We start from the raw sequence: 15363 nt of genomic DNA, 5'->3' as shown, positions 1-15363 counted from the left end.
CTTGTTGTCAGCGTATGTCTGTGTTCCTTGGTTAAGTGTGTGTCTTTGTTACTTTGTGTCAGTGTTTGTCTTTGTTACTTGGTGTAAGTGTATGTCTTTGTTACTTGGTGTCTGTGCATGTCGTTGTTACAGGGTGTCAGTGTATGTCTTTTTTACTTGGTGACAGTGTGTGTCTGTGTGTCAGTGTATGTCTTTGTTACTGTGTATCAGTGTTTCTCTATGTTACTGGGTGTCAGTGTGATTTTGCTTGTGTTACTGGGTATCAGTATTTAGTTTAGTGATACAGCACTGTAACAGGCCCTTCGGCCAACCGAGTCTGTGCCGACCATCCACCAACAATTTATACTAATCCTACACTAATCCCGTATTCCTATCGCATCCCCACCTGTCCCTATATATTTCCCTACCACCTACCTATACTAGGGGCAATTTATAATGGCTAATTAACCGATCAACCTGCAAGTCTTTGGCATGTGGGAGGAAACCGGAGCACCCGGATGAAACTCACGCAGTCACAGGGAGAACTTGAAAACTCGGCACAGGCAGTACCCAGAATCGAGCCCGGGTCCCTGGAGCTGTGAGGCTGCTAACCACTGTGCCAATGTGCCGCCCGGTGTGTGTCTGTGTTACTGGGTATCAGTGCATGTCTTTGTTACTTGGTGTAAGTGTGTGTCTGTGTTACTGGGTAACAGTGTATGTCTTTGTTACTGTGTATCAGTGTGTGTTACTGGGTGTCAGTGTGTGTCTGTGACACTAGGTGTCAGTATTTAGTTTAGTTTAGAGATTCAGCAATTCAACAGGCCCTTCGGCCCACCGAGTCTGTGCCGACCATCAACCACCCATTTATACTAATCCTACACTAATCCCGTATTCCTATCACATCCCCACCTATCCCTAAATATTTCCCTACCACCTACCTATACTAGAGGCAATTTATGATGGCCAATTAACCTATCAACTTGCAAGTCTTTGGCATGTAGGAGGAAACCGGAGCACCCGGAGGAAACCACGCAGACACAGGGAGAACTTCCAAACTCCGCACAGGCAGTACCCAGAATCGAACTCGGGTCCCTGGAGCTGTGAGGCTGCGGTGCCAACCACTGCGCCAATGTGCCCCCCCAGTGGGTGCCTGTGTTACTGGGTATCAGTGTATGACTTTGTTACTTGGTGTCAGTGTATGTCTGTGTTACTTGGTGTAAGTGTGCGTCTGTGTTACTGGGTGTCAGTGTGTGTCTGTGTTACTTGGTGTAAGTGTGTGACTTTGTTACTTGGTGTCCGTGTGTGTCTGTGTTACTGGGTGTCAGTCTATGTCTTTGTTACTGGGTGTCAGTGTATGTCTTTGTTACTTGGTGTAAGTGTGTGTCTGTGTTACTGGGTGTCAGTGTATGTCTGTGTTACTTGGTGTGAGTGTGTGTCTGTGTTATTGGGTATCAGTGTCTGTCTTTGTTACTGGTTGTCAGTGTGTGACTTTGTGACTTGGTTTCAGTGTATGGCTTTGTTACTTGGTGTAAGTGTGTGTCTGTGTTACTGCGTATCAGTGTATGTCTTTGTTACTTGATGTCAGTGTATGTGAAAATACTTGGTGTAAGTGTATGTCTTTGTTATTTGGTGTAATTGTCTGTCTTTGTTACTTGGTGTAATTGTGTGTCTTTGTTACTTGGTGACAGTGTATGTCTTTGTTACTTGGTGTCAGTGTGTGTCAAAATACTTGGTGTAAGTGTATGTCTTTGTTACTTGGTGTCAGTGTACGTCTTTGTTACTTGGTGTCAGTGTGTGTCTGTGTTACTGGGTATCAGTGTGTGTCTTTGCGACTTGGTATCAGTGTATGTCTTTGTGACTTTGTGTCAGTGTATGTCTTTTTTACTGGGTGTCAGTGTGTGTCTGTGTTACTTGGTGTCAGTGTTTGTCATTGTTACTGTGTATCAGTGTTTCTCTGTGTTACTGGGTGTCAGTGTGTGCTTGTTTGTGTTACTGGGTATCAGTGTATGTCTCTGTTACTTGGTATCAGTGTATGTCTTTGTTACTGGGTGTCAGTGTGTGTCTGTGTTACTTGGTGTCAGTGTATCAGTGTTTCTCTGTGTGACTGGGTGTCAGTGTGTGTTTGTTTGTGTTACTGGGTGTCAGTGACACTAGGTGTCAGTATTTAGTTTAGTTTAGAGATACAGCACTTCAACAGGCCCTTCGGCCCACCGAGTCTGTGCCGACCATCAACCACCAATTTATTCTAATCCTACACTAATCCCGTATTCCTATCACATCCCCACCTATCCCTATATATTTCCCTACCACCTACCTATACTAGGGGCAATTTCTGATGGCCAATTAATCTATCAACCTGCAAGTCTTTGGCACCGGGAGGAAACCCACGCAGACACAGGGAGAACTTGCAAACTCCGCAAAGGCATTACCCAGAATCGAAATCGGGCCCCTGGAGCTGTGAGGCTGCTAACCACTGTGCCAATGTGCCGCCCGGTGTGTGTCTGTGTTACTGGGAATCAGTGTATGTCTTTGTGACTTGGTGTCAATGTATGTCTTTGTTACTGGGTGTCAGTGTGTGTCTTTGTGACTTGGTGTCATTGTATGTCTTTGTTACTTGGTGTAAGTGTGTGTCTGTGTTACTGGGTATCAGTTTATGTCTTTGTTACTTGGTGTCAGTGTATGTCAAAATACTTGGTGTAAGTGTATGTCTTTGTTACTTGGTGTAATTGTCTGTCTTTGTTACTTGTTGTCAGCGTATGTCTGTGTTAATTGGTTAAGTGTGTGTCTTTGTTACTTGGTGTCAGTGTTTGTCTTTGTTACTTGGTGTAAGTGTATGTCTTTGTTACTTGGTGTCTGTGCATGTCGTTGTTACAGGGTGTCAGTGTATGTCTTTTTTACTTGGTGACAGTGTGTGTCTGTGTGTCAGTGTATGTCTTTGTTACTGTGTATCAGTGTTTCTCTATGTTACTGGGTGTCAGTGTGTGTTTGTTTGTGTTACTGGGTATCAGTATTTAGTTTAGTGACACAGCACTGTAACAGGCACTTCGGCCAACCGAGTCTGTGCCGACCATCCACCAACCATTTATACTAATCCTACACTAATCCCGTATTCCTATCGCATCCCCACCTCTCCCTATATATTTCCCTACCACCTACCTATACTAGGGGCAATTTATAATGGCTAATTAACCGATCAACCTGCAAGTCTTTGGCATGTGGGAGGAAACCGGAGCACCTGGATGAAACTCACGCAGTCACAGGGAGAACTTGCAAACTCCGCACAGGCAGTGCCCAGAATCGAGCCCGTGTCCCTGGAGCTGTGAGGCTGCTAACCACTGTGCCAATGTGCCGCCCGGTGTGTGTCTGTGTTACTGGGTATCAGTGTATGTCTTTGTTACTTGGTGTAAGTGTGTGTCTGTGTTACTGGGTAACAGTGTATGTCTTTGTGACTTGGTGTCAGTGTATGTCTGTGTTACTTGGTGTAAGTGTGTGTCTTTGTTACTTGGTGTAATTGTATGTCTTTGTTCCTTGGTGTCAGTGTATGTCTGTGTGACTTGGTGTAAGTGTATGTCTTTGTTACTTGGTGTAAGTGTCTGTCTTTGTGACGTGGTGTCATTGTCTGTCTTTGTTACTGGGTGTCAGCGTCTGTCTTCGTTACTTGGTGTCAGTGTGTGTCTGTGTTACTGGGTATCAGTGTATGTCTTTGTTACTTGGTGTAAGTGTGTGTCTGTGTTACTGGGTAACAGTGTATGTCTTTGTGACTTGGTGTCAGTGTATGTCTGTGTTACTTGGTGTAACTGTGTGTCTTTGTTACTTGGTGTAATTGTATGTCTTTGTGACTTGGTGTCAGTGTATGTCTTTGTTACTTGGTGTCAGTGTATGTATTTGTTACTTGGTGTAAGTGTGTGTCTTTGTTCCGGGTTATCAGTGTATATCTTTGTTACTTGGTGTCAGTGTATGTCTGTGTTACTTGGTGTCAGTGTCTGTCTTTGTTACTTGGTGTCAGTGTATGTCTGTGTTACTTGGTGTCAGTGTCGGTCTTTGTTACTTGGTGTAAATGTGTGTCTGTGTTACTTGGTGTAAGTGTGTGCCTGTGTTACTTGGTATCAGTGTATCTCTTTGTAACTTGGTTTAAGCGTGTGTCTTTGTTACTGTGTATCAGTGTGTGTCTGTGACACTAGGTGTCAGTATTTAGTTTCGTTTGGAGAGACAGCACTGAAACAGGTCCTTCGGCCCACCGAGTCAATGCCGACCACAAACCACCCATTTATACTAATCCTACACAAATCCCATATTCCAATAACATCCCCACCAGTCCCTATATCTTTCCCTACCCCCTACCTATACTAGGGGCAATCTATAAAGGCCAATTAACCTATCAACCTGCAAGTCTTTGGCATGTGGGAGGAAACAGGAGCACCCGGAGGAAACCCACGCAAACACAGGGAGAACTTGCAAACTCCGCACAGGCAGTACCCAGAATCGAACCCGGGTCCCTGGAGCTGTGAGGCTGCGGTGCTAACCACTGCGCCAATATGCCCCCCCACAGTGTGTGCCTGTGTGACTTGGTGTCAGTGTGTGCCTGTGTTACCGGGTGTCAGTGTGTTTGTTTGTGTTACTGGGTGTCAGTGTGTTACTGGGGATCAGTGTCTGTCTTTGTTACTTGGTGTAAGTGTTTGTCTGTGTTACTGGGTATCTGTGTATGTCTTTGTTACTTGGTGTCAGTGTATGTCTTTGTTACTGGGGGTCAGTGTGTGTTTCTAACTGGGTGTCAGTGTGTGTCTGTGTTACTGGGTATCAGTGTATGTCTTTGTTACTTGGAGCAATTGTATGTCTTTGTTACTTGGTGTCAGTGTATGTGTTTGTGACTTGGTGTCAGTGTTTGTCTTTGTTACTGGGTGTCAGTGTATGTCTTTGTTCCTTGGTGTAAGTGTATGTCTTTGTTACTTGGTGTAAGTGTGTGTCTTTGTTACTTGGTGTCAGTGTATGTCATTGTTACTTTAGATTAGATTAGAGATACAGCACTTTAACAGGCCCTTCGGCCCACCGAGTCTGTGCCGAACATCAACCACCCATTTATACTAATCCTACACTAATCCCATATTCCTACCACATCCCCACCTGTCCCTATATTTCCCTACCACCTACCTATACTAGTAACAATTTGCAATGGCCAATTTACCTATCAACCTGCAAGTCTTTTGGATTTTGGGAGGAAACCGGAGCACCCGGAGGAAACCCACGCAGACAAAGGGAGAACTTGCAAACTCCACACAGGCAGTACCCGGAATCGAACCCGGGTCCCTGGAGCTGTGAGGCTGCGGTGCTAACCACTGCGCCACTGTGTGTCTTTGTTACCTGGTGTCAGTGTGTGCCTGTGTTACTGGGTATCAGTGTATGTCTTTGTTACTTGGTGTCATTTTATGTCTGTGTTACTTGGTGTCAGTGTATTTGTTTGTGTTGCTGGGTGTCAGTGTCTGTCTGTGTTACTTGGTGTAAGTTTGTGTCTTTTTTACTTGGTGTCCGTGTGTGTCTGTGTTACTGGGTGTCAGTGTATGACTTTGTGACTTGGTGTCAGTGTATGTCTTTGTTACTTGGTGTCAGTGAATGTCTGTGTTACTTGGTGTAAGTGTGTGTCTGTGTTACTGGGTGTCAGTGTGTCTGTTTGTGTTACTGGGTGTCAGTGTGTGTCTTTGTTACTGGGTGTCAGTGTATGTCTTTGTTACTTGGTGTCACTGTGTGTCTGTGTTTCTGGGTAGCAGTGTCTTTCTTTGTTACTTGGTGTCAGTGTGTGTCTGTGTTACTGGGTATCAGTGCATGTCTTTGTTACTTGGTGTCAGTGTATGTCTGTGTTACTTGGTGTGAGTGTGTGTCTGTGTATCAGTGTATGTCTTTGTTACTTGGTGTAAGTGTGTGTTTGTGTTACTGGGTATCAGTGTCTGTCTTTGTTACTTGGTGTAATTGTGTGTCTGTTTTACTTGGTGTAAGTGTGTGTCTGTGTTACTTCGTGTCCGTGTGTGTCTGTGTTACTAGGTGTCAGTGCATGTCTTTGTTACTTGGTGCCAGTGTATGTCTGTGTTACTTGTTGTAAGTGTGTGTCTTTGTTACTTGGTGTAATTGTATGTCTTTGTTACTTGCAGTCAGTGTATGTCTGTGTTACTTGGTGTATGTGTATGTCTATGTTACTTGGTGTAAGTGTGTGTCTGTGTTACTTGGTGTAAGTGTGTGTCTGTGTTCGTGGGTATCAGTGTATGTCTTTGTTACTTGGTGTCAGTGTATGTCTGTGTTACTTGGTGTAAGTGTGTGTCTGTGTTACTGGGTATCAGTGTATGTCTTTGTTACTTGGTGTCAGTGTTTGTCTGTGTTACTTGGTGTAAGTGCGTGTCTTTGTTACTTGGTGTCCGTGTGTGCCTGTGTTCCTGGGTGTCAGTGTATGTCTTTGTTACTGGGTATCAGTATATGTCTTTGTTAATTGGTGTCAGTGTGTGTCTTTGTGACTTGGTATCAGTGTATGTCTTTGTTACTTGGTGTCAGTGTACGTCTGTGTTACTTGGTGTAAGTGTGTGTCTGTGTTATTGGGTGTTAGTGTGTGTCTGTCTTACTGGGTGTAAGTGCGTGTCTGTGTTACAGGGTATCAGTGTATGTCTTTGTTACTTGGTGTCAGTGTATGTCTGTGTTACTTGGTGTGAGTGTGTGTCTGTGTATCAGTGTATGTCTTTTTGACTTGGTGTCAGTGTATGTCATTGTTACTGGGTGTCAGTGTGTGTCTGTGTGACTGGGTATCAGTGTATGTCTTTGTGAATTGGTGTCAGTGTATGTTTTTGTTACTTGGTGTCCGTGTGTGTCTGTGTTACTGGGTGTCAGTGTATGTCTTTGTTACTGGGTGTCAGTGTATGTCTTTGTTACTTGGAGTAAGTGTGTGTCTGTGTTACTGGGTGTCAGTGTCTGTCTTTGTTACTTGGTGTAAGTGTGTGTCTGCGTTACTGGGTATCAGTGTATGTCTTTGTTACTTGGTGTCAGTGTATGTCTGTGTTACTTGGTGTATGTGTGTGTCTGTGTGACTGGGTATCAGTGTATGTCTTTGTGAATTGGCGTCAGTGTATGTCTTAGTTACTGGGTGTCAGTGTGTGTAATTGTGACTTGGTGTCAGTGTATGTCTTTGTTACTTGGAGTAAGTGTGTGTCTGTGTTACTGGGTATCAGTGTATGTCTTTGTTACTTGGTGTCAGTGTGTGTCAAAATACTTGGTGTAAGTGTATGTCTTTGTTACTTGGTGTAATTGTCTGTCTCTGTTACTTGGTGTCAGTGTATGTCTGTGTTACTTGGTGTAAGTGTGTGTCTTTGTTACTTGGTGTAAGTGTATGTATTTGTTACTTGGTGTCATTGTATGTCTTTGTTACTGGTAGTCAGTGTGTGTCTTTGTGACTTCGTGTCAGTGTATGTCTTTGTTACTTGGTGAAAGTGTGTGTCTGAGTTACTGGGTATCAGTGTATGTCTTTGTTACTTGGTGTCAGTGTATGTCAAAATACTTGGTGTAAGTGTATGTCTTTGTTACTTGGTGCAATTGTCTGTCTTTGTTACTTGGTGTCAGTGTATTTCTGTGTTTCTTGGTGTAAGTGTGTGTCTTTCTTACTTGGTGTAAGTGTATGTATTTGTTACTTGGTGTAAGTGTATGTCTTTGTTACTTGGTGTCAGTGTATGTCTGTGTTACTGGGCATCATTGTATGTCTTAGTGACTTGGTATCAATGTATGTCTGTGTTACTTGGTGTCAGTGTGTTTGTTTGTGTTACTGGGTGTCAGTTTGTGTCTGTGTTACTTGGTGTAAGTGTGTGTCTTTGTTACTTGGTGTCCTTGTGTGTCTGTGTTACTGGGTGTCAGTGTATGTCTTTGTTACTGGGTGTAAGTGTGGGTCTGTGTTGCTGGGTATCAGTGTCCGTCTTTGTTACTTGGTGTAAGTGTGTGTCTGTGTTACTGGGTATCAGTGTATGTCTTTGTGACTTGGTGTAAGTGTATGTCTATGTTACTGGGTGTAAGTGTATGTCTTTGTTACTTGGTGTCAGTGTGTGTCTGTGTTACTGGGCATCAGTGTATGTCTTTGTGACTTGGTGTCAGTGTATGTCTGTGTTACTTGGTGTCAGTGTGTTTGTTTCTGTTACTTGGTGTCAGTGTGTGTCTGTGTTACTTGGTTTAAGTGTGTGTCTTTGTTACTGGGTGTCAGTGTATGTCTTTGTTACTGGGTATCAGTTTATGTCTTTGTTACTTGGTGTAAGTGTGTGTCTGTGTTACTGTGTATCAGTGCATGTCTTTGTTACTTGGTGTCAGTGTATGTCTGTGTTACTTGGTGTAAGTGTGTGTCTGTGTTACTGGGTCTCAGTGTGTGTCTGTGTTACTTGGTGTGAGTCTGTGTCTTTGTTACTTGCTGTCCGTGTTTGTCTGCGATACTGGGTGTCAGTGTATGTCTTTGTTACTGGGTGTCAGTGTATGTCTTTGTTACTTGGTGTAAGTGTGTGTCTGTGTGACTGGGTATCAGTGTATGTCTTTGTGAATTGGCGTCAGTGTATGTCTTAGTTACATGGTGTCAGTGTGTGTAATTGTGACTTGGTGTCAGTGTATGTCTTTGTTACTTGGAGTAAATGTGTGTCTGTGTTACTGGGTATCAGTGTATGTCTTTGTGACTTGGTGTCAGTGTATGTCTTTGTTACTTGGTGTAAGTGTGTGTCTGTGTTACTGGGTATCAGTGTATGTCTTTGTTACTTGGTGTCAGTGTATGTCTGTGTTACCTGGTGTAAGTGTGTGTCTGTGTTACTGGGTGTCAGTGTGTGTCTGTGTTAATTGGTGTCCGTGTGTGTCTGTGTTACTGGGTGTCAGTGTATATCTTTGTTACTGGGTGTCAGTGTATGTCTTTGTTACTTGGAGTAAGTGTGTGTCTGTGTTACTGGGTGTCAGTGTCTGTCTTTGTTACTTGGTGTAAGTGTGTGTCTGCGTTACTGGGTATCAGTGTATGTCTTTGTTACTTGGTGTCAGTGTATGTCTGTGTTACTTGGTGTAAGTGTGTGTCTGTGTGACTGGGTATCAGTGTATGTCTTTGTGAATTGGCGTCAGTGTATGTCTTAGTTACTGGGTGTCAGTGTGTGTAATTGTGGCTTGGTGTCAGTGTATGTCTTTGTGACTTGGAGTAAGTGTGTGTCTATGTTACTGGGTGTAAGTGTATGTCTTTGTTACTTGGTGTAATTGTCTGTCTCTGTTACTTGGTGTCAGTGTATGTCTGTGTTACTTGGTGTCAGTGTGTTTGTTTCTGTTACTTGGTGTCAGTGTGTGTCTGTGTTACTTGGTTTAAGTGTGTGTCTTTGTTACTGGGTGTCAGTGTATGTCTTTGTTACTGGGTGTCAGTTTATGTCTTTGTTACTTGGTGTAAGTGTGTGTCTGTGTTACTGGGCATCAGTGTATGTCTTTGTGACTTGGTGTCAGTGTATGTCTGTGTTACATGGTGTCAGTGTGTTTGTTTCTGTTACTTGGTGTCAGTGTGTGTCTGTGTTACTTGGTTTAAGTGTGTGTCTTTGTTACTGGGTGTCAGTGTATGTCTTTGTTACTGGGTATCAGTTTATGTCTTTGTTACTTGGTGTAAGTGTGTGTCTGTGTTACTGTGTATCAGTGCATGTCTTTGTTACTTGGTGTCAGTGTATGTCTGTGTTACTTGGTGTAAGTGTGTGTCTGTGTTACTGGGTCTCAGTGTGTGTCTGTGTTACTTGGTGTGAGTCTGTGTCTTTGTTACTTGCTGTCCGTGTTTGTCTGCGTTACTGGGTGTCAGTGTATGTCTTTGTTACTTGGTGTAAGTGTGTGTCTGTGTGACTGGGTATCAGTGTATGTCTTTGTGAATTGGCGTCAGTGTATGTCTTAGTTACATGGTGTCAGTGTGTGTAATTGTGACTTGGTGTCAGTGTATGTCTTTGTTACTTGGAGTAAGTGTGTGTCTGTGTTACTGGGTATCAGTGTATGTCTTTGTGACTTGGTGTCAGTGTATGTCTTTGTTACTTGGTGTAAGTGTGTGTCTGTGTTACTGGGTATCAGTGTATGTCTTTGTTACTTGGTGTCAGTGTATGTCTGTGTTACCTGGTGTAAGTGTGTGTCTGTGTTACTGGGTGTCAGTATGTGTCTGTGTTAATTGGTGTCCGTGTGTGTCTGTGTTACTGGGTGTCAGTGTATGTCTTTGTTACTGGGTGTCAGTGTATGTCTTTGTTACTTGGAGTAAGTGTGTGTCTGTGTTACTGGGTGTCAGTGTCTGTCTTTGTTACTTGGTGTAAGTGTGTGTCTGCGTTACTGGGTATCAGTGTATGTCTTTGTTACTTGGTGTCAGTGTATGTCTGTGTTACTTGGTGTAAGTGTGTGTCTTTGTGACTGGGTATCAGTGTATGTCTTTGTGAATTGGCGTCAGTGTATGTCTTAGTTACTGGGTGTCAGTGTGTGTAATTGTGGCTTGGTGTCAGTGTATGTCTTTGTGACTTGGAGTAAGTGTGTGTCTGTGTTACTGGGTGTAAGTGTATGTCTTTGTTACTTGGTGTAATTGTCTGTCTCTGTTACTTGGTGTCAGTGTATGTCTGTGTTACTTGGTGTCAGTGTGTTTGTTTCTGTTACTTGGTGTCAGTGTGTGTCTGTGTTACTTGGTTTAAGTGTGTGTCTTTGTTACTGGGTGTCAGTGTATGTCTTTGTTACTGGGTGTCAGTTTATGTCTTTGTTACTTGGTGTAAGTGTGTGTCTGTGTTACTGGGTATCAGTGTCTGGCTTTGTTACTTGGTGCAAGTGTGTGTCTGTGTTACTGTGTATCAGTGCATGTCTTTGTTACTTGGTGTCAGTGTATGTCTGTGTTACTTGGTGTAAGTGTGTGTCTGTGTTACTGGGTCTCAGTGTGTGTCTGTGTTATTTGGTGTGAGTCTGTGTCTTTGTTACTTGCTGTCCGTGTTTGTCTGCGTTACTGGGTGTCAGTGTATGTCTTTGTTACTGGGTGTCAGTGTATGTCTTTGTTACTTGGTGTAAGTGTGTGTCTGTGTGACTGAGTATCAGTGTATGTCTTTGTGAATTGGCGTCAGTGTATGTCTTAGTTACATGGTGTCAGTGTGTGTAATTGTGACTTGGTGTCAGTGTATGTCTTTGTTACTTGGAGTAAGTGTGTGTCTGTGTTACTGGGTATCAGTGTATGTCTTTGTGACTTGGTGTCAGTGTATGTCTTTGTTACTTGGTGTAAGTGTGTGTCTGTGTTACTGGGTATCAGTGTATGTCTTTGTTACTTGGTGTCAGTGTATGTCTGTGTTACCTGGTGTAAGTGTGTGTCTGTGTTACTGGGTGTCAGTGTGTGTCTGTGTTACTTGGTGTAAGTGTGTGTCTTTGTTAATTGGTGTCCGTGTGTGTCTGTGTTACTGGGTGTCAGTGTATGTCTTTGTTACTGGGTGTCAGTGTATGTCTTTGTTACTTGGAGTAAGTGTGTGTCTGTGTTACTGGGTGTCAGTGTCTGTCTTTGTTACTTGGTGTAAGTGTGTGTCTGCGTTACTGGGTATCAGTGTATGTCTTTGTTACTTGGTGTCAGTGTATGTCTGTGTTACTTGGTGTAAGTGTTTGTCTGTGTGACTGGGTATCAGTGTATGTCTTTGTGAATTGGCGTCAGTGGATGTCTTAGTTACTGGGTGTCAGTGTGTGTAATTGTGGCTTGGTGTCAGTGTATGTCTTTGTTACTTGGAGTAAGTGTGTGTCTGTGTTACTGGGTGTAAGTGTATGTCTTTGTTACTTGGTGTAATTGTCTGTCTCTGTTACTTGGTGTCAGTGTATGTCTGTGTTACTTGGTGTAAGTGTGTGTCTTTGTTACTTGGTGCAAGTGTATGTATTTGTTACTTGGCGTCAGTGTCTGTCTTTGTTACTGGGAGTCAGTGTGTGTCTTTGTGACTTCGTGTCAGTGTATGTCTTTGTTACTTGGTGTAAGTGTGTGTCTGAGTTACTGGGTATCAGTGTATGTCTTTGTTACTTGGTGTCAGTGTAGGTCAAAATACTTGGTGTCAGTTTATGTCTGTGTTACTTGGTGCAAGTGTGTGTCTTTGTTACTTGGTGTAAGTGTATGTCTTTGTTACTTGGTGTCAGTGTATGTCTGTGTTACTGGGCATCGGTGTATGTCTTAGTGACTTGGTATCAATGTATGTCTGTGTTACTTGGTGACAGTGTGTTTGTTTGTGTTACTGGGTGTCAGTTTGTGTCTGTGTTACTTGGTGTAAGTGTGTGTCTTTGTTACTGGGTGTCAGTGTATGTCTTTGTTACTTGGTGTAAGTGTGGGTCTGTGTTGCTGGGTATCAGTGTCTGTCTTTGTTACTTGGTGTAAGTGTGCGTCTGTGTTACTGGGTATCAGTGCATGTCTTTGTTACCTGGTGTCAGTGTATGTCTGTGTTACTGGGTGTAAGTGCATGTCTTTGTTACTTGGTGTCAGTGTGTGTCTGTGTTACTGCGCATCAGTGTATGTCTTTGTGACTTGGTGTCAGTGTATGTCTGTGTTACTTGGTGTCAGTGTGTTTGTTTGTGTTACTTGGTTTCAGTGTGTGTCTGTGTTACTTGTTGTAAGTGTGTTTCTTTGTTACTTGGTGTCCGTGTGTGTCTTTGTTACTGGGTGTCAGTGTCTGTCTTTGTTACTGGGTGTCAGTGTATGTCTTTGTTACTTGGTGTAAGTGTGTGTCTGTGTTACTGTTTATCAGTGTCTGTCTTTGTTACTTGGTGCATGTGTGTGTCTGTGTTACTGTGTATCAGTGCATGTCTTTGTTACTTGGTGTCAGTGTATGTCTGTGTTACTTGGTGTAAGTGTGTGTCTGTGTTACTGGGTGTCAGTGTGTGTCTGTGTTACTTGGTGTGAGTCTGTGTCTTTGTTACTTGCTGTCCGTGTTTTTCTGCGTTACTGGGTGTCAGTGCATGTCTTTGTTACTGGGTGTCAGTGTATGCCTTTGTTACTTTTTGTAAGTGTGTGTCTGTGTTACTGGGTATCAGTGTCTGTCTTTGTTACTTGGTGTAAGTGTGTGTCTGTGTTACTGGGTATCTGTGCATGTCTTTGTTACTTGGTGTCAGCGTATGTCTGTGTTACTTGGTGTAAGTGTGTGTCTGTGTTACTGGGTATCTGTGTATGTCTTTGTGACTTGGTGTCAGTGTATGTCTTTGTTACTGGCAGTCAGTGTGTGTCTTAGTGACTTGGTGTCAGTGTATGTCTTTGTTACTGGCAGTCAGTGTGTGTCTTTGTGACTTGGTGTCAGTGTATGTCTTTGTGAATGGGTGTCAGTGTGTGTCTTTGTGACTTGGTGTCAGTGTATGTCTGTGTAACTGTGGGTCAGTGTGTGTCTGTGGTTACTGGGGGTCAGTGTGTGTTTCTGACTGGGTGTCAGTGTGTGTCTGTGTTACTGGGTATCAGTGCATGTCTTTGTTCCTTGGTGTCAGTGTATGTCTGTGTTACTTGGTGTAAGTGTGTGTCTGTGTTACTGGGTATCAGTGTATGTCTTTGTGACTTGGTGTAAGTGTATGTCTTTGTTACTGGGTGTAAGTGTATGTCTTTGTTACTTGGTGTCAGTGTGTGTCTGTGTTACTGGGCATCAGTGTATGTCTTTGTGACTTGGTATCTGTGTATGTCTGTGTTACTTGGTGTCAGTGTGTTTGTTTGTGTTACTGGGTGTCAGTGTGTGTCTGTGTTACTTGGTGTAAGTGTGTGTCTTTGTTACTTGGTGTCCGTGTGTGTCTGTGTTACTGGGTATCAGTGTCTGTCTTTGTTACTTGTTGTAAGTGTGTGTCTGTGTTACTGGGTATCAGTGCATGTCTTTGTTACTTTGTATCAGTGTATTTCTTTGTTACTTGGTGTAAGTGTGTGTCTGTGTTGCTTGGTATCAGTGCATGTCTTTGTTACTTGGTGTCAGTGTATGTCTGTGTTACTTGCTGTAAGTGTGTGTCTGTCGTACCTGGTGTAAGTCGGTGTCTTTGTTACTTGGTGCCCGTGTGTGTCTTTGTTACTTGGTGTCCGTGTGTGTCTGTGTTACTGGATGTCAGTGCATGTCTTTGTTACTTGGTGCCAGTGTATATCTGTGATACTTGGTGTAAGTGTGTGTCTTTGTTACTTGGTGTAATTGTATGTCTTTGTTACTTGTTGTCAGTGTATGTCTGTGTTACTTGGTGTAAGTGTATGTCTTTGTTACTTGGTGTAAGTGTGTGTCGGTGTTACTTGGTGTAAGTGTGTTTCTGTGTTCCTGGGTATCAGTGTATGTCTTTGTTAATTGGTGTCAGTGTATGTCTGTGTTACTTGGTGTAAGTGTGTGTCTGTGTCACTGGGTATCAGTGTAAGTCTTTGTTAAATGGTGTCAGTGTATGTCTGTGTTACTTGGTGTAAGTGTGTGTCTGTGTTACTGGGTGTCCGTGTGCGTCTGTGTTACTTGGTGTAAGTGTGTGTCTTTGTTACTTGGGGCCCGTGTGTGTCTGTGTTACTGGGTGTTAGTGTATGTCTTTGTTACTGGGTGTCAGTGTACCTCTTTGTTACTTGGTGTAAGTGTGTGTCTGTGTTACTGGGTTTCAGTGTCTGTCTTTGTTACCTGGTGTAAGTGTGTGTCTGTGTTACTTGCTGTAAGTGTGTGTCTTTGTTACTTGGTGTCCGTGTGTGTCTGTGTTACTGGGTATCAGTGCATGTCTTTGTTACTTGGTGTCAGTGTATGTCTGTGTTACTTGGTGTCAGTGTGTTTGTTTGTGTTACTGGGTGTCAGTGTGTGTATGTGTCAATTCGTGTAAGTCTGTGTCTTTGTTACTTGGTGTCCGTGTGTGGCTGTGTTACTGAGTGTCAGTGTATGTCTTTGTTACTGGGTGTCAGTGTATGTCTTTGTTACTTGGTGTAAGTGTGTGTCTGTGTTACTGGGTATCAGTGCATGTCTTTGTTACTTGGTGTCAGTGTATGTCTGTGTTACTTGGTGTAAGTGTGTGTCTGTGTTACTGGGTATCAATGTATGTCTGTGTTACTTGGTGTCAGTGTGTTTGTTTGTGTTACTGTGTATCAGTGCATGTCTTTGTTACTTGGTGTCCGTGTGTGTCTGTGTTACTTGGTGTAAGTGTGTGTCTTTGTTATTTGGTGCCAGTGTATATCTGTGATACTTGGTGTAAGTGTGTGTCTTTGTTACTTGGTGTAATTGTATGTCTTTGTTACTTGGTGTCAGTGTATGTCTGTGTTACTTGGTGTAAGTGTTTGTCTTTGTTACTTGGTGTAAGTGTGTGTCGGTGTTACTTGGTGTAAGTGTGTGTCTGTGTTACTGGGTATCAGTGTATGTCTTTGTTAATTGGTGTCAGTGTATGTCTGTGTTACATGGTGTAAGTGTGTGTCTGTGTTACTGGGTATCAGTA

The sequence above is a fragment of the Heterodontus francisci genome, unplaced genomic scaffold (genome assembly GCF_036365525.1).
Source record: "Heterodontus francisci isolate sHetFra1 unplaced genomic scaffold, sHetFra1.hap1 HAP1_SCAFFOLD_62_2, whole genome shotgun sequence".
Taxonomy (NCBI): Eukaryota; Metazoa; Chordata; class Chondrichthyes; order Heterodontiformes; family Heterodontidae; genus Heterodontus; species Heterodontus francisci.
The sequence above is the reverse complement of the archived record's forward strand: the minus strand, read 5'-3'. Positions refer to the sequence as shown.